The sequence below is a fragment of the Alligator sinensis genome, unplaced genomic scaffold, assembly GCF_000455745.1.
Source record: "Alligator sinensis unplaced genomic scaffold, ASM45574v1 scaffold1155_1, whole genome shotgun sequence".
NCBI lineage: Eukaryota > Metazoa > Chordata > Crocodylia > Alligatoridae > Alligator > Alligator sinensis.
Genome location: NW_005842861.1, coordinates 349,242 through 369,260, shown reverse-complemented (window position 1 = coordinate 369,260; position 20,019 = coordinate 349,242). Strand labels below are relative to the sequence as shown.

Here is a 20,019-nt window from a genome sequence, read left to right as displayed (position 1 = left end):
GCTATTGTTGTGGTGGGGAAAGGGAAGAGCTAGCAGCATAGCTTCCTGGCATGTTGTAGGGCAGATGCACATCCTGTGGTTCTCCATGTAATTGGACGGGAGTTAGGTGGCAGTAAAAAACATAGCACTGCCAAGAACTTGCTGCTGGAAGGAGCTAGTGTGTAAACAGAAACATCATGCTGGAATGCTTGTATGCTCACTTTTTGCCACACGAAAAAGGATTTCTCTCTAGAAATGTAATGCCTATGTGTAATGCCCATGAGCAACTCAATCCTTCTCTCTTGCCATATGTCAAAAGAATTGGTTTTGTGTTTCTCATACTATCTGACTGGTCTCCCTGAGAAAGGTTCAGATTCTTCTAGGGTGACTATCAGGTAGGTTAAGGAAAAAACTGGGGAGAAGTAAAGAAGAAGGAAAGAGAGGATATTTTTCTGTCTTCTGTTGTTCTTAATTGTCTTCATAAGTAAGCCTGGAAAAACAGAGCAGTTCATTGCATATGTTATACCCAGAAGTGGTTCTGTGCTTTTTTTGTGCTCATTATGGAAAGAAGCCAGGTATAAAGCTGTTGGTCTGACCACATGTTTAGCGTGGACTGCTGAACTGCATCAGGTTTCTCCTTCTCCCCTCCACCCACAATTTTTTTTTATGGAGGTCTCAAACTTTTTCTAAATATTGTTTATCTATATTTGTAGAGAGATCTCTATATTATACTTATTCATTGTGCAATTATAACAAGGGCAGACTCTAGGCAGACTGTATGAATGAGAGAATACTGCATTTAGGCTTGGAAATGCTTGGATTTCTCCTGTACTCCTTAAACCTATTGGCTTCAAAAGTCCTTAAGAAAGTCCAACAGAAACAGCATCCCTTTCCAAAGAGGTTTAGATTGCATCATGTAGGCTCCTCTGTCTGTAGAGTAATATTTGGTGATGTAATGAAAAAATGTGGAAGTGGTATTCTTCAGACCTCAGTCTCAACCAATTCCAGCCCAGACAAAGGACTTGAAAGGGTGTTTATAGCTCATATTCAATGTGCAGATGAAAGCCAAAACTTTCAGCAGTACCTTGGTTTATTCTGTACTTTTGATAAATTCTCCACCCTCTTCCCCAGACCAGAGAGAGGAGGAAAAGATGTTGGCTTTGGAAAGTATAAGCCAAATACATTCTTCTTCACAAACTTTTTCCTAATGTGGTGTGTCTCAGCTTTATTCTGTCAGAGTGTATTCATATGAGATGTCCTGACATTTTTTTTTCAATAGCACATGTACTTTATTAAGGAAAAATACAGCATTTTTAAATTATTGCTTCAACAGCTTTTCATCATAAATGCCTACTACAGCCTCTCCATTATGAAGTGCTCATTTGATGGGGGGGCAGAAAAAAACCTTTTTTTTAGTACAAAAAATTATTAACAGTTCTCCACCCCTTGTTTTCTTTCACGTTTCTCCAAAGAATTATTCCTACAGGGAGGTGAGCCCCTATTTACCTTATTCAGAGGTTTCTTCTCATTGCCTCCAGTAAATAAATACTTCTGGGTGGCCTTTCCTGACCAAGCTAGCTAATTACCTTCCTACTATGGAATTTATAGAACCCTCTGCTAATACTTTTAAGATGACCTTGGCTCCCCAAGCATGCTTTATTCCAGTATGTCTATGGCAGTGTTCTGAAAAAAATGTTCAATTCGATTTTATTATTTCAGTCGTTCCTGAGATGACATGGAAGGCTCATAGTAGTGTATAAATTAGCCATTTTAAAAGCTAGCACTGACAGTTTTAAAGAACATAATAGTAAATTGTGATCCATCTGCTCAGTATTTCATTTCCTTCTTTCCCCATTGCTTTCATTTTGCAGCTGCTGTTTATTAATCTGACGTAGAACACATAGACACACAGACTGCATAATGCTGTGCACTCCCTCACCCCCTTTTTCTTTTGTATTGATAATTATGAGTATGACTAAAATTTCAGACTAGACCTTCAGCCCAGTAAAGTTTATGAAGTCTTTGACTTCAGTGGGACAAGAGTTTAGCTTTGATTTATATTAAACGCTTTTTTATATTTATCACTTTGCATATTGTGGTAGCATGTGAAAGCCTCGGGAGAACAGTTTCACATAATGCAAGGTTGTATCTAATCACACAGTAACTGGTCCTGTCCCAGAAACCTTTAAAATCTGAATAGGTAAGATAAAGAACAGTGGCCAAAGTCTTTAAAAAAATCATTGGATGACATTCCTTGGTTATGTGGAAGATTTAGTGGCTGATGTTTAAATAACTCTCTTTGCAGCTCTTTGCAGTAATTTAGTCCTCCTTTCTATCAAGAATGAAGATTCTTTGTTGTACGCTTGCATGTCTCACCCTGTTCATACTGCTAATGGAGACAACTATGGATGCTGACATAAGGATGTTATAGTACTTCTTATTAGGAAATGAGGAGGGGAAGTCTGTTTAGAAAGGCCAAACACTGCCTACTTCCTTCTAGTTTGGAAACTTTCTGATCATATGCTAACTTCATCACTTAATAATTCTACCTCTTTCTTTCATTCTAGAACAGAGAGACAAGGACAAGGAGAGGGATAGGAAATAGGGGCAAGCTTCAGTCTTCGGGAAGAGGCAGCTATAGGCAGCATTTGGGGCTAGCTCTATCCTTAGCACTTGTTCCTTAGCTCCCTTTGATAAAGAAGGACACCTCTTCAAAAATAACTACTGCCTGTGGCCCTCATCCTCCAGCAGATCTTACCTTTGTCCCAAGACTGTCTCACAAGTATCCTGCACAAAAGGCTTTACTAGCATCCCCATCCCTTGGTTCAGTAATGATGGTAAGCACTGCGTCTGCAGGGCTTCCTTCTGTAATTGTTTCTCTTCCTCTGCAGATGCGATCTGTGAAGAATTGAAAAGCTGAGAGGCATACAAAACCCAATCTCATTGACTTGTCAAGGTCTTAGGGAAAAATTTAGGTGGAGTCACCGGGGACAACTCAGGGTTCTGCAAAGAATTGCTAACCTCAGTATCCACTTTTGTCCTCTTTCATTTTGAGAGTGGTTCAGAGAGCTTTTCTGCCATCTTTTGGATCCAGTTTTCTTTTTCTTCTTTCTTCTTAAAATCCAGTTCTTACTACTGGGACTTCCTCTTCTCCTGAGGCAATGCCATACCCAGATGTCAAGTGTCCATCTTCCCTTGCCCTTTCTTGCTCCCCTGGCAAGTTAAGCAACCCTGGGCTGAGTGCCCCCAGTTTCTGTAGTCTTCTCATAATGACCCAAGTCATCATTCAAAACCAGTAGGGTCTTATGATAGAAGTCTTGCCTTCATGTATCCTAACAGTTATGTCCCCACTACTCTCAACAGTACTTTCAACTACTCAATTTGGAGACTGACTGACATTTTAGGGGGATTTTAGGCCATTTCTTTCTAGGACCTATGGTTCAAAATATGTCATGGGGCAGGGAAAACTTGACGGAGTGACCCTTTGAGGCACAATCTTGAAATCTCCAGAATCCTTGCTCTTTGCAATTCAAGATCTTCTGAATAGAAGAAGTATCTTTGGGCAAGAGGTTGGCGATGTTATTCTGTTATATTGCACACCTCCTTTCTTTTGGAGGCATACCTAGCAGATTTTTTACCCTGGGTAAAACCTTGCTAGAGAGCAGGAAAAGAGAGGGAGAGTAAGGCAAGAGGATCAGGGGAATAGAGAATCAATCTTACATTGCTTAGGGACTCAAAGCTCCTGGCTGCTGTTGCCACAGAGACTTCTGCCTGTTTTTAACTGTTGTTGCAGCACAGATTCCCCGGGGGCTTTTATTCTGGTGTCTTCTCTAAGTTGGCACCTCAACCATGCTCCTGCTTTCTTGATCTCTGTCTCAATATTTGTGAATACAAACCAGGATCATGAGAACTGAGGACCTGCATGAAACCAATAATCAGTATAACTCTATCCTATTTCTGAGGGAGGTCAGTAGCAGCTGCTATAGAAGAAAGTGCAGGAATTTCTCCAGTAGGTAACTGTGAGATAGCCTAACTCTAGAAAAAAAAGTCTTCTAAATTTTATATTAGAAATAAGTTTAAGGTTTTTATATAGCTTCCAGAATTCTTGGGAAGAGTGAGTCATGTTGTTGTTCTTCTCTCTTTCTCTCAGAGTATACTCCTTTGCTGGAACAACCTCTGAATTACTTGCTTTTGTTTTCCCAGACAGCTGAACCACTGGCACACCATCTTGGCCTACACCACGAACCCTTGGGAGCTTTTCTTTTTACCCAGCTGGCTGCTTACCTGTATCTTTGATACTATCTTCCTGTTAGAATGAAGGCTAGTCTCTTGGGGTGTGTCACCATCTGGGCTTCTGTCTTGGCTAAGGGTACTTGGTTTCCTGGATAATACGGAGAGAAAGAGCCTCAACTCACTTTGCCATTCATACCCAGGAGATCTAGTTCTCTGAAAAGCATGTTTTGGGACAATGCAATAATTAGACTATGATCATAAAGGTAAACTAGCAAAGATGAAGTCCCTTTAAATCTCTTAATTTGGGTTTGAGCAGAAATGTTGTCTCTTGTGATTCTAGGAGTTTTCAAGGGATGAGCAAAACAGTTTTGTAATTCAGCAATCTAGTGGCTTATGGAACAATGTGTCTGTCGTAATATATATGACCCACTTTGGGAACATCAACATTTGAATTAAACTCAGCAACTGAAATAATATTAGCTCTGCCTCTCAGTTCTGTAGAATCTGTGGTGAATTGTGTTAAGGATTGCTGCATATTCTCTTCTCAGTGCTGCCTAATTAGGTGTTCTCTTATGCAATTTTTTGAAAGGGAATAACAGTAATGCTCACTTTTTTTCCAAATGTAAATACACTCTTAAATATTTTTTTACATCAGAATACAAGTTTCAGTTTCCAAAAGAACAGCTTTGTGAAAGCATACTTCAGTATAAGGTATACTATATAATAAGGATATACTATAATTTACTCTACTGTACTGTACTATGCTATATTTTTCCTTATATAATAATAAGGATATAATACATTCAATGTTGGGTCCCCATTTTAAGGTAAAAGTAGTATTTTTTATTTTATACTACCTTAGGGTACATGCAAATATTACACTTATAGATTCATAGATGTTAGGGTCAGAAGGGACCTCAATAGATCATCGAGTCCAACCCCCTGCATAAGCAGGAAAGAGTGCTGGGTCTAGATGACCCCAGCTAGATGGTTATCTAACCTTCTCTTGAAGACCCCCAGGATAGGGGAGAGCACCACCTCCCTTGGGAGCCCGTTCCAGACCTTGGCCACTCGAACTGTGAAGAAGTTCTTCCTAATGTCCAATCTAAATCTGCTCTCTGCTAGCTTGTGGCCATTATTTCTTGTAACCCCCAGGGGCGCCTTGGTGAATAAATACTCACCAATTCCCTTCTGTGCCCCCGTGATGAACTTATAGGCAGCCACAAGGTCGCCTTTCAACCTTCTCTTGCGGAAGCTGAAAAGGTCCAGTTTCTCTAGTCTCTCCTCGTAGGGCTTGGTCTGTAGGCCCTTAACCATACCAGTGGCCCTTCTCTGGACCCTCTCCAGGTTATCCGCATCCTTCTTAAAGTGTGGCGCCCAGAATTGCACGCAGTACTCCAACTGCGGTCTGACCAGCCCCGATAGAGGGGAAGTATCACCTCCTTGGACCTATTCGTCATGCATCTGCTGATGCACGATAAAGTGCCATTGGCTTTTTTGATGGCTTCGTCACACTGCCGACTCATGTTCATCTTGGAGTCCACTAGGACTCCCAGATCCCTTTCCATTTCCGTGCCACCCAGCAAGTCATTCCCTAGGCTGTAGGTGTGCTGGACATTTTTCCTCCCTAGGTGCAGCACTTTGCATTTCTCCTTGTTGAACTGCATTCTGTTGTTTTCTGCCCAGAGAACTTAGAACGACTTAACGTTAGTTAGGTCAATCTAAGTGCTGATCTCTACAGATGTTTGGGGAGGTTAGATAGTTCACCTGAGGAGGTGAACTAAGTTGGATCAGTAACATGTTAGCCCTATGTAACAAACATCTGTACATGTTCAGAGCACAGCCTCGCTGCTCACCCCAGTCCCAGGGCTCTGCTCTTTCTACTTCTTACACCCACATTGACCTGGCTATTTTTAGGCCTCTGAGCCCTGGACAGGCAACCCTACAGACCCATCAACCCCCCTCAACCCCCATCAGCCTCTCTGATCCCATCAATCCCCTCCCCATCCTGCATGCCTTCCCTCCCCTCCTCTCCCCTCCCCTCCCCACAACTTACTTTGATTGGGTTCCCAGCACTGTACCGGGCACCGGCAACTGGTTGGCGACCACCCGCAGATGCCACCAGTAGTGTCGGGGGGCAGGTGTGGCAAGTGGTGACCACCCGCAGGCACCACTGGCAGCATCAGCAGCGCTTCTCTTAGGGGGTGCACTGCCAATCTCAGGGGGTGCACATGCACCAGCATGCACCCCCTGTGCATTGCCAATGACAACTGGTTGCAAGACCAAGATCCATGCTTCTTCAAAGTTTTTTCTTAAATGAAAACCATTTCCATTTGATACCTCTGGTGAACTATTCTTTTTAAAGTCTGATCCAGTTCTGAGTCCTTTTTGACTTGTATTTCATTTCATGAAGATTTATTTTTCAGGACTGTATCGGAGATTGGAGAAATAAATTCACTTGAAAGGATGTCGGACTGCTCTCTGAACAGAAAAGGAAGGGAATCAACAGTGTCCCTGCTAGCTTCATATGCAATACTGACTTTATAATAAGTCATTTGAATAGTGTGTAAATCCAGAGATTTTGGAACTGCCTCTTTTGTTAAGCAGTGAGAAGCAAGCTTTCCTTGATGATACTTTTTATTGGACCAACTGTATAATTGGGAGAAATGTTAGACAAGCGCTTGGGCTCAAAAACTTATTAGCTTATCTAATATCTCTCCCAACTAGTCAAATAATAAAAGATCTCATGAAAAAAAAAATTCTCTCGTATTTCCTGGAGCATCCTGGCTACAACACTCCAATCCCTTTTGTTAATTGGCAGTAACAAAATCATAGATTACTCCATGCTGAGACTGAATTTTTCTCTTAGCCCTAAAAGTTGCCCTTCCAGGCATCCTGGCAGGGCAGGGTACAGAAGCATTTACTGCCACCATGTAATGTGCCCATTCTTTACATAGAGTGCACTCTTTCACCAGCATGGAATTTGGAAGGGATGCTACTTTGAGTACTGATACGTTAATACAGGTTTCAGATATTTTAAATGCACAAAAATCAACATGTGCAAGTGTCCCTTGCATATATTGTAACTGTTTCCTTGCAGATCTGTAGGATTTTAAACCTTGTGTGGGGCCTTGAATAAAAACCCCAGCATGTGCCTAGAAATTATATTTGAGCTAGTAAGAGATCTGTTTGCTCTCTTGACCAATATTGTTCTCTGCATAAGCTGTCAAGCTCCTTGGTTCTGGAATTTCTCAATTTCTACAATCTAAATGCATATTAGTGGTTATTATTGTGGGGCCTATCGTGTACTATGTTGTTTTGCATTCTAAAAAATATTTACTTTTTCCTCATGATACTAGTCCCCCCCGCCCCTCAACATTTGCTTCCTATCATAATGGTTTCTTTTCCTTTTTTTGTTTGTATTCTAAAAGTTTCTTCCTTAATTGGGTTGTCTGAGAGAGAGTTTGAGTTAGTCCATAACTCTGGCATTTCTGCACTTCAAATCTTGGCTCTACTTTCAAAATAATTTACTTGATTTAATAAAAAGCCTTTAATAAAAAAAGAAACTGAATGAGACATTTACTACAATGTGAGATCATAGAATCATAGGGCTGGAAGGGACCCTGAAGGATCACCAGGTCCAGCCCCCTGCATGAGCAGGAAAGACATCTGGGGTCAGGTGACCCCAGCCAGGTCACTGTCCAGTCTTCTCTTGAAGATCTCTAGGGTAGATGATTGCTCCACCTCTGGGGCGAGCTTGTTCCATAGTCTGGACAGCCTAGCTGTGAAAAAGTTTTTCCTAATGTTCAGCCTGAAACTATCTTCCAGGAGTTTGTGGCCATTGTTCCTAGTTTTCTCCCAGGGCGCCCTGGTGAACAGTTGTTCACCGAGCCCCTGATGTACGCCTCTGATATAGTGGTAAGCCGCAATCAGGTTTCTTTTCTTTAGGCTGAAGAGTCCGAGATCCCTCAGCCTCTCCTCGTATGACTTGCCATGCAAGTCCCCGATCGTACGGGTGGCTCTTCTCTGGACCCTCTCGAGCTTTAGCACATCCTTGTTGAAGTGCAGTCCCCAGAAGTGGATGCAGTACTCCAGCTGTGGCCACACCAATGTTGAGTAAAGTGGGAGAATCACTTCTTTGGTTTTACTGGAGATGCATCAATTGATGCATGCCAGAGTTGTATTGGCCCTAGCAGCTCCTGCATCACATTGCACAGCTCATATTCATGCTGGGGTCTATTGTTACCCCCGGATACCTTTCATTTGTAGTGCTGGTCAGGTTAGCGATGCCCAGCCTGTAGGTGTGCTGGGGGTTCTTCCTTCCCAGATGCAGCACTTTGTATTTCTCTGCATTGAACCTCATCTGATTCCGTTCTGCCCAACATGCCAGCCTGTCTAGGTCTGCATGTATCTGCAGCCTATCTGTGGGCGTGTCTGCAACACCCCATATCTTGGTGTTGTCCGCAAACTTGGGCAATGGGCTTGTCACCCCCTCATCCAGGCCGTTGATAAAAATATTGAACAGCACTGGGCCAAGTACCAACCCCTGGGGTACGTCGCTGCCCACATCTTGCCAGGACAACACCAATCCATTCATTTGGGCTCTCTGCGTCCTACTCCGCAACTAGTTTCGCACCCACTTGATGGTCCCGCAGTTGAGCCCAATATCTTCCAGTTTTCTGATCAGTACCTCATGAGATGCCAGGTCAAAGGCTTTCTGGAAGTCAAGGTATATGATGTCAACCACTGGGCATAGATAGATATGCACCAGGGTATATATATCCAAGATTCTGTAACTGTATTTTATTGAAAAGAATCAGTGTTTGAACATGCATTTATTCTCTATACAATGCGAGTTAAATGTATTTTCATGCATATATGAAATCAGTCTTGGAAACTATGTGCAGAACTACATAGCTCAGTTCCCTATGTGATTAAAAATAATGAATGGAAAGGCATGCACCAAATGATTATTTAATATTAAAATGTATTATTTCTAAAACAGATTTCATCATGTTTGTCAAAGGCACTTTCCTGCTCTTAGAATTAAGTTCACTGTGGAGATTTGGAAGTGTCAATATGAAGTTAATCTTATAATTAACAATTTGAATAATATTTCACTTTGGCAGCACTTCAGGATCTTCAAGGTCTCAACCATTTCCCTTAACAATCCACTTTGAGAGAGAAGTAAGATTATCTTCACCTTACAAATGAGGAAAGAAAGGTCACTGCTTTGAGGAGTTAAAAGCAAAGATTCCAAATGTTAAAGTAAAAAATCTCTCATGGTTTCACAATGCCATAAAGCCTAGCTAAATGTTACCAGACATAACACATGCACATTTTCATTTTCTCTTGTCTAGCCTGAGGACAAATATCAGAATATTTCAACATAAAAGATTGCTTTTCCATAAATTTAGAAATGCTTGCTAAAGAAGTGGTTAGAATGAAAGTGCCTGCTCAGCTATAACCTGTCTTCATTGAAACATTATATTTTTTATTTTTCACACATCGGAAAGCCTTCTGGGATAAAGTTTGACGACTTGTAAACCTATGAACTTACAGAACAACTTCTCAGAAGAACAGATTATTAGCAAAGAAATATTGCTCTAAAATTAAAAATAGATGTAGAAGTGATGAGAGGGAGAGAGAATATTTAAATTTAAAAAAAACTAGCTTATGAATATATGTTAGTGATTTAAGGCCTATTTTTCAATCAGATGCCTACCATTCTATTAAATTAAATTGCAGTTCTCTTTGTATAATTGGAAAATAATTTGGGCCAAAAATAAATTTGGTTAATACTTAGCTAGATGTGGTTCCTGACCCCAGGTTTTATTGCTGTTGAGGCCAAAAAATACATGAGTTCACTTGAACACTGTTCTAAATAAAGATTGATGGACCTACAAGTAGAAGTTGAAACAACCTTTCTGAAGCCCTCTATGTGAATTAAAATAGCACAGGAGCTATGCCTAAATAATATTATTAAGGTTTTAATATGAAGGCTTTGAAAGTTAGGAAATGCCAACATTAAGGTCACTTGTGCCACCTTCATTTGATCCCCATAGGCTGCTACCTGTGAAAGCTCATGCCTCTCTGAACCAGTTTGTCACTAAGGTATCACACTACCTTACTTCCTGCCTCTTGTGCCTATGTAATTTCCTAGGCTTTTGAGAGAGAGAGAGAGAGAGAGAGAGAGAGTGTGTGTGTGTGTGTGTGTGTGTGTGTGTGTGTGTTCATTCAAAAACCTAGGAAATTACATAGGCACAAGAGGCAGGAAGTAGGATAGTGTGTTACCTTAGTGACAAACTGGTTCAGACACATGAGCTTTCCCAGGTAGCAACCTATGGAAATCAAATGAAGGAGGCACAAATGACCTTAATGCTGGTATCTCCTTACTTTCACTTTTTGTATTTGTTTGTTTATTTCATGGCCAAAGCAGAGAGTTTTCCCAAACTCCGTTCTCATAAATTACTGAACTGTTTTGGATGCAACTTTCTGAACATATTCAGCTTGAACGAAACAGTCACCCTGCCTGGAGAATTTCACCTAATGGCTAGCTTGGAAAAGATGTAAGCAATTGTAAGCAGGGTTATAATGAGAAGTGCACAAAAGCCTGAGAGTTAGCAGCCCCACTTATGATGTGGCAACATGTGGCAATGAATATAGCATAGCATCTGGAGTTAGGATATATAGGTTCTTTTTCCTGGCTGTGCTGTTATATCATTGTGCGTTTTGGGGAAATTCAGCATTTCTTCCTCAGTTTCTCTGGTTTAACAGCTGGAAAAGACTATTTAGTCAACATTGATTAGTACCAGTATTTTCACTGTTGTGGATAAAAGGTTGTATATGCTCCAATTCCTAATAATTTTTTTAATGAATAAAAAGCGAGTTAAAATGGAGTCATGATAAAATTAAACCACAAAAGACATTAAAAAGAAATAGTAGGCTGTATCAAAATAGAGATGGTTTCCTACTGAGGTCTAGGAAAAACATTTCAAGCCACTTAAATACTTAACATTACTCCACACAGCAACAATGCTTTCCTTTGAAAGCACTGTATTTTAAGAGAAAAATATCCTAGTTCTCATGGTAGTTAATCCAACCTCTGTTTGATGAGTTTTCCAACATTTCTGTTCTCTGTAGTAAAATTCAGTACTGCACGTTCTGAACTCCTGAAAACCTATGTATGCTGCCATCTGTGTGAGCTGCCATATGTTTCTTTGGTCTGTTACAGCCAGAAACTGTAAATGTCCTTTCACTGAATTATAGGTAGCAATAGAAGCCTCTCTATCTCAGTATCAAGATAGTATTTGTTTTGGAGAGCCTTTGATTGGAGTTGTACACATTTTAACATATGCTATGTATAGAATTTGAAAGTAGCCTTCCTGTAATTTGTCTGCCTCATTTACTGCAAGAAAAAAGGTCTTGTAGTTCAGACTGCGGGTGATGTTTTTAATATTTTTCATGTAATACTTCTGCCTTTTAAAGTGGAATATTGACAAGGTTCTACGACACCTGAGTAAAGTTAAACATCTTTTTGTTCCACCCCAAAGATTCTTCAAGAGCCCTTCCGATTATTTATTTATTTTTAACTTTTGTGCATATGTGATCTGAGCAGGAGAAAGAGACAAATGAGACCTTGGAGGCCCAGTCAGACAATTTGTTCAACACACACCTGCTTTTAGTTTGGTAACCTTACCAATAGATGCTGAAAGTCATTTCTGCCTTGCATTCTTACTATGTATTTTTATGTATACAATTTTCTTGTGTCTGTTTCTAAAGTAACTAATTATGTGGCTCTGCCATTCACATGGTTATGAGGTCTCTGTGTGCATTTATAATCTACATTCATGGGTCTGCAAATAGAAGTAATTAAAAAAATAGCTTTCACTAGGTAGTTTTTAGTGTAAGGATTAAAAGCTCAGAGTAAACTCAAATAGGCAGTTCCCAGGGGCTATTTTTAGTTTCTCGTATGGGAAGAATGTCAAAAAATAGACCAGCACTGTGACTTTGGATTTAGTGTACATAATACTTCTAAAGCTGGTTGACAAGAGTGTGGACATGCCTATGTGCCACTCTACTTAAGTAATACATTTCCTGTACATTCATTAACAGGGTTCCAGGGCACAGTTACTGTAGGTTTCAATTTTTTCAGCTTTTAACCTGCTGGTACAATCTGTCTTTATTCTAATATAGTAGTTTCAGTTTTTCTTGGTACTTGCTATTTTGAAAAACTTTTGGGTCTTTGCATTTTCCAGTGAGGAGGGTTTCATTAAGTCATAAGCCTATATCAGGACTTGTATTGTTAGGTCTGTTTCTTACATGATAACAGACCTTTTGCATTTCAAATTGTGACCACCCACCTTTTCTAAAGAGGTAGAAAACATCAGCAGCAGCTTCGAGTGTTTGTATGCGAGTTTGTTGCACCTGTGAAAATGTCAGGTATAGAGCATGGAAATATAGCTACAGTATTTTCCCCTCCAGTACTGCACATTTAGCATATAAAATGCAGACCCATTCACTTTAATTAAATTTCTAAACTTATTGAAAGTTTTTTGAAGTCATTATTGAAAAAATTTTCATTTTATTTCACTGCCACGTAAACATCCGTTGAGGGTCATTTGTTGTTCAAGACCGGTCTCACTGGTCTTTCTTTTTAATTAAAGAGAAAGTGTCACTCTGTCTAAAACAAAATGAATCCAGCTTCAAAAGTTGCACACTGGGTAATATCCTCACATTGGTGTGGGCCTGTTAACTTTCTTGTGTCAGGAAGAACTAGGGATGTAAATCAGCGTTTCACAACTGGTATGCCGCGGCATTTTAGGCTGGCACCACACCCTCTGCCTGCTGTTGCTGTGGACACAGACAGACAGGGAGCATGGCTCTAACCAGGCAGGGGGCATGGCTCCAGCCCAAAATGCCATCCAGCTGACCATGTGCACCCCCCAACCACCTCCCCCACGTCTGTTGTGTTGTGGTGCTTTTTTATTTAGGTAAGTGTGCCATGGGGCAAAAAAAGTTGGGAAACGCTGATGTGTAAATATCATTGTAAAAAATATTCATTTAACCTCCTCTAATTATACCGGTTAAACAGTTGACCCCAGTAGCTCATACATAGTTTAATGACTTCCAGTAGGAATGGCCCTTGACCTAGCCCCTTATTTTTACCGTGTGCCTGGCACTGTGCAGGCCCCAGGCCGCTGGTGGGGAGCCACTAGTAGTGGGTGGCGAGTGCAGCTGAGCCACTAAGAGGCACCAGCCAGCTGTGGCTTTCCTTCACCCTCCTGTGCAAGAGCTGGTGCTGGAGAGGGAGCCAGAGCTGTGGACCTTTTCTGTCCCCAGATCTTGCAGCCATGGAGAGGGAGGTGTTGGGCCCCCCCCCCACAGGGGTCAGGTAGGGCCTTCCTGCCACAGCAGCAAGACTCCCGGCCCTGCAGTGGATCTGCCTGACCCCCCTACAGAGGCAGGGCCCAGGCAGGGTGATGAGCTCCCTGTGCTTCCTACCATGCTTGCTGTTGTGGTCTGGACCTGCAAGGCTTCTCCGCACTGCTTGGCTTGGTACTCCCCCGCTAACCCCAGGGAAAAGGAGATCATATCCCAGCAGGGCAGCCTCTGCCAGGCGTGCTGTGTCCTTCCCCCTCCCTCTTGTGGTGCTGGGGCTGTGCAGAGCTTGGTCCAGCCCTGAGGTGGGGCTGAGTGCATGGCTGGCTCGGCCTGGAGGTGCTGCAACAGCTGGAGCAGGTGTCACTGGGTCTGAGTTGTTGCCGCTGGTCTCTTGTACAATGACTGCAGCCCCAGGGCTATCCTGAGGGATGGCGATTATAGCAGCTTCACTGCTGCAGCCCTAATGCTCCCCCTGGTATCCCTGCTGTGCTGCCACCCTCAGAAATGCCCTGGGGCCACACTTGCTATGCAGGGGGCCAGCAGTGACCCCGTACACCTGGCACCACCTGCTCCAGCTGCCACAGCATCTCCTTGGGCTAAGCCACACACACTTTCAGCTCTGCCTGAGGGCTGGGCCAGGCCCCATGCAGACCCAGTGCCATGGAAAAAAGGGTGGGGCTGCAGTATACCTGCCAGAGGTCACCCCATTGGGACTGGACCTCCCCTTCCCCCCCGAGGTGAGCTGGGGAGGGCCCAGCAGCAAAGAGGAACCTTCCAGGTCCAGGCCACAGTGGCACAAGCATGGCAGGAGGCACAGGGGGCCTGTTGCCATGCTCGGGCCTTACCACTGCAGGAGGGCTTGCTGCTGTGGTGGGAAGGCCCAGCCCTGCTAGGGTGGCAGAATCCAGGCACAGGAGAGATCTGCAGCCCTGGCTCCATCCACATCCTCAGCCCCTGCCCGTGAAGACAAGGGGAAGCCACAGCTCTAACTAGGCAGTGGCCCCTAGTGGTTCAGCCATGCTCGCTATGTCCCACCCACGGCTCCCCATTCAGCGGCCAGTGGTCTGTGTAGAGCCAAGGGCATGATGAAATCATAAGGAGCTGGGGCCTTTCATGCTGGAGGTCACTAAACAATTAATGGTAAGTGGTAAATGGTATAAATATAATTGTCATTTAACTGTTTATATCCCTAGGAAGAAACTATTCAAAATCAGAGGGCAAGTTAGACAAACACTTGCTAGATGCTGTCTTGAGATTTTTTCCAGCCCCACATTCTGTGATTCAAATGTAATCACATTACTCCACATGCTCCCTAAGTGGAGGGAGATGAGGGGAACTACCTGGGATGCCCCTGGCAGGGAGGAGGGAACACAAAAAGTGGTTGCTGCCAGCAGCTGCCTGTTTGTGTTTGTTATCATGAACCAAAGTTGCTGTTTCTTCCTTGCCCCAGGCACCCGGTTGTGTCCCTACATTCTTAGCTGCATAAAAATATTCAAACACTCAGTATTTTCATGAACTCAGTATTTCAATATTTTAAGTTGGTAGTATGGTCCATGCCTTTCTGTGCCTGACCCATTTTCCATTGTGTTATAACCTCGTAAGATAAAATGTACATGTGCCTCAATTGATTTGGTAGAATCTGATACAGTCTGATGGGCATCAGGGCCAAGATAACCCTGCTGTGGATCTATTGCACTAATCTGATGGGAAAAATCTTTTCATTCATTTGAAAAATACAGAAATAGAGCGCCTCCTCACCCAACTAAATACACACCTTTGTTAGAGGACCTGGGATTAAAAGTGCTTCAGACTGCATTTCTTTTACAGAGATTCTATACTTAAAACCAAATGTCCTGGAAATGCTGACAAATAAATGATTAATAGATCCTTTCTCAGTCCTTTCTTAGGGCCTTATTCCACGTTGCACTTTAAGCTGCTTAAATGTTGATCAGTGTTAGGGCTAGCTCAAGTGTAGAGCAGTTGCACCTTTAGGCTAAAAGCAGCTTCCACCTGCTAAATATCCCCCATCTGCACAGCTGTGAGTTGCCACTACAGGGTTGGTGAGTGTGGTATGTGAGAGCTGGAGAAGGGGGTGGGGTGGGAGGGGAGCCACAGGAACATGCAGCTGGGAGGTGGAGAGTTAATAGAATGGGGTGGGTAATAACATGGGAGGTAAAAAGGAAATGGGGATTGGGGAAGTCAGCCACTGAAGGATAAAATAAACAGAATGTAAAAAGAAATAAAGAAGAAGTTAACTAAAAAAGAATGTAATGTTTTAATAAATTGGGATTTGGGATTAGAGTGTGGGGGGTGCTGGTTGTGCTTCTGGGGCTGGCTGGGAGGTGGGAGTGATGAGGGAAGGCATGTTTGGGGGAGCTACTGCCCCTGCCCCAGGAAGGAAGCCCCAGCTCATGGGAACCCAATTCAGGCCTCTATCGTGTTGCTCCCCCCACCCATCAGATCCCACTCCTGCACCCATCCATGCCCTGTGACTTGGGTAGCTGGCATTTACTCTGCAGACTGTTTGCATGGGATCAGGACAGTCACATCCTGGGGGCAGGAGGTGAGTTGGCTTGGTGCCAGAGCTGCCTTTGAGTTCAGAGGAAGAAAGTTTGTTCACATTGAACAAGAGGGTGGGGGACAGGACACTGCATCCTGGGATGCTGTAGGAGAGCAACATGGTCAGCTCATCTGTGAGGAGTCGCCACACATTAATGGAACAGGAGCTGGGTAACACGGATCAGAGAGAAACCTGCCCTGGAGTGTTAACTTTAAGCTGCCTAAAGTGTGCTTAAAACTAGTTTCAGGTGTTAATGTATGGGCAATCCAGGAGTTAAGAACTCCAGGATCCACCTAAAATTAATGTGTAATGAGGCCCTTAGTTATTGGAAATTTAGATAATATCTGCAAGGCGGAGAGGAATTCACAACAGCAGCTCTACATTCAGTGTGCCACTGACTGATACTCCTAGGCAGGGCTGTTCCTAGGGGCACACAGATCGGGACAACTGCTTTGTGGGGCCCCATGGAGCTGGGTGGAGCAGTGGCTGGGTGGAGCGGTGGCTCCACGTCCAGCCATTGGCTCCCCCGCTGCCTGCCTGCTGACACTGCTGCTGATGGTGGCGGCAGCTTCTTGGGGTCTGGGGCCCATGGGATCGGAGCAGGGGCAGGGCCCCGCATGGGTTGACTTGTACCAGGCCCCGCACCCTGCTCAGGTCACCTCTGCTCCTAGATTTCCATGATCCAGTGATTGGCTTGTTCTAACAGCTGGAGGAGCAGGTTTCCACCTTTTCCTCTTATTCCTGTTGTACTGTTTAAACACACATGCACACACATGGAGGAGATATGCTGGTGATTCCAGTCACAATTCTGGATCAAGTCTCAGGCATCTGTGAAAGACTTCACTGTCTTAATTTGTTACCCCTACAATCCTGTACTGAAATAATCCTAAGTGATTTGAAAGTCATTTTTCCTTCTATTACTAGACACTGATTCAATGCAGTATACAAAGTCAGGCCAGGGTCTTGAAAGAGATAAGTTGTGAGGCTAGGACTGTGTTCCTTTTAGCAGAGCTGGATATCAGAGAGCCTGTTTACTTTCCAAAACCCTCTGAAGTGCTGATGCCTCCTGTTGAACATGCACAGTATGTGTATCATTTGCATTTTATAAACAGTGCAGGAATTTCAAGGATGCTGACAAAGAAGTTGCACTCCAAAAATTAGTGAGTGGCTAAGCACAATCACAGAATAACTCTGAATTATGAGGCAGAGGATAGTATTTTAATACATAGAGACCTTTTAAATACTTTTCATTTTATTTAAATACTTTTCATTAAAATACTTTTTTACTTTTCTCTTTTCCCAAATGTAAAAAAGTATATATCTAAAAAAATTGCTTTGGTTTTAATGCTGAGTGGTAAAGAAAAGAAATAGCCTTGTGCTGACTGGCAAAGAGAAGAAATAGCTCGGCTTTGAGTCTGATGCCCTGTTCCTTCCTCTCCCCTGCCCCCATCCTGAAGCAACCTACATTTCTTGGCTCTGTTCAGCTATTAGTCTGTTAGAGCTGTGACGTAAATGACTCGCAGCAAGTGACCCCTGTGGCAAACCTGTAAAACATTATACAGCATGAATAAGAACTTTCTTATTAAGCTTGCAGCTGGCTAGATGCAGACATATGGCAGTGAGGATGTTTTGGAAGAAAGGTACTGCTTGACAAAGAACCCAGTCTCTTGAATAAGGGTTTATACTGGCACTTTGCTGTGTTTATAATACCATATCCTGGGGTATAGTTTTCTTTTAATTTTTTATATTGTTATTTCACTTTTTAAACCTAATAATTTCTTAAATTAAGGAGATGGAGAAGCTGAAAGTTGATATTGATATTATTTTTTCGCAGGTTTCTGAGACTGGTGCTATTCTGCTGTGTGAGATGTTTTGGAATCCTAGGCTCAAATGTACTTAATACATTAAGTGAAGTAAATTTGTCAGGACCATCTGTGTCTTTTATGAGCAAGATATTTTTATTTTTTCAAAACACTTCCCAGAAGAGACATCATGTTGACTAGATTTTTTATATGTAGATCTTTGTGCTTCTCTTTCCCCCCTTTTAGATGTTAGGTGACTGTCACTGGCATTGGAAACACACAGGTTCTGGCATTTCCAAAGGAGGATCCTACATGTAGGAAAAGAGACTTCCTTGATTCCTCAACTTTACATAAATAATGATAGCCTTCAATCAGTCAATGATGAGGTGCACCTTTACCCTGCCTTCCGCCTGACTTCAGACTAACACGGCTAATTACCTCTCTCATCTCATCTTGCATCAGAGTATAGTGAGACCACAGATGAATGAAGTGAATCAGAGATGAATAAACTTTCTTGAGTAACAGCTCATTTTATCAGAGCATATCACCAAAACCTTTGCATCTCAGCTTCAGTTAAACTATAAGGTGTATTGCTACACTGTGTGCTTCCTAAATTTGTGTCAAATCCAATGAGGATTCTGCAAAATTAGTGCTTTTCAAATGCTTTAACTTCCTCAGAGAATACAAATGGTGCATTAAATATGCACTTCTACTGGTAGCCATGTCTGCTTGGTAAATTTAACCATATCTCAGAGTGGTATCCTCAAGTACACTGCACTACACCAGGTGGGCTGTTTTCAAGACCAGAAACAATGACAGCCACATCCATGTAGACCATTTGGCAGGCTGATGAGCATGGATGTGTGACGGTTCTAGCTAGCTTGCCAAAAGGCCACACACGTGTGGCCACACAGTTCATGATTTGGGAGACAGCCACCTTCTCTGTATACAAAGGGAGGTCTTTGGGTATAACTTCTATTATCACTTGTTCTTATTTTTAATGAAGCAGCCCTTGAGAGCCCCTGTTACAGCTCAGTACCCTGTTGTGCTCAGGGCTATACAGATCCAGAACAATGCAGTCCTTTCGCTGCCCCAAGAGGTCATAGCCTATGTTAACTTTTTGCTTGAGGGCTATGTTAACTGTGATTGCTTTAAAGAAATTCCTACCCTGCATGATATTCAGCACCTTGCAGAAGCAGGTCCTTGTTACATGGGATTTCATGTTTTAAATACAGTAAATTGTTTCTGTTATAGTTCTCGGCCATTTCATTCACTAACCAACAAGCTCTTCAGCTGACGAAGGCTGAGTTGCTAGTGCTGAAGACTGCCCTTTCTGCGCTATTAAAATTCTGAGCTTCAGTAACATATTACCATATTTAATTACATACTTTTTGCACCCAGTTCCCATAGAATCAGTCCTCCAAAACTGGAGTGTGGGTCTTAAGTGTGAAAGCTGATCTTTCTTTGCTGGAATAGAAGCATGCCACACTGGCTGCCAAATTGGCTGCCACTTCTCTATGGCCATCAGTCAGAAAGGAGAAAGGCCAGTGTTAACCCTTTCGCAGCTGCTAAGGCATTTGCAGTAACTATTTGTAGAGCACTGTAGCTCAAGGCAAGTGAGCTGCTGCATGTAGTCTGTAGTAAGAAGGCTTGTGATGCAGAAACACACACTGTAATCTTTACAGGAACTTGTATAAAATATACTATTCACAGAAACCAAGTAGCAGTCTTGCTACTGCTCTTGCAAGGGTCTGTGAGTATCCTCATTGTTCTCCTGCCCCACCAGGAAGTTCCTGTTGCTTCAGCCAGACCCTGTTTTGGGTTGCCACACTGTCTTACAGGGTTGGCCATAATTCTGAAAAAATCATTTTCTTTTTCTTTTCTGCATTCTGCCTTCCCAAAACAGGGTGTATGTTTTATTTGTACCTGTGTAGTATGTAAGTAAGTAAATATCAGGGTATGTTCAGAAAGATAGCAGGGTGGCATTGTAGGGCTTTTATAGATGTGCTCTGGGGGATGTGTGTGGCAGGGGGGCTTTAATTAGAGCAGCTCCAGAGAACC

General features: G+C 42.7%; 1 protein-coding gene across 3 annotated transcripts in view; it reads left to right on the top strand.

Moving 5' to 3' along the window:
• PDE3A (phosphodiesterase 3A) overlaps positions 1-20,019 on the top strand; it is a 261,580-nt gene that overhangs the window by 72,266 nt on the left and 169,295 nt on the right. Inside the window, exon 1 of one of the 3 annotated variants that reach the window (XM_014525673.2) lies at positions 17,761-17,796. The exons of the other annotated variants lie outside the window; for them this stretch is intronic. The gene's annotated coding sequence lies outside the window, so the exon portion shown is untranslated. Of the gene's footprint in view, positions 1-17,760; positions 17,797-20,019 lie in introns of those variants that run through there. 3 annotated transcript variants of the gene reach the window in all.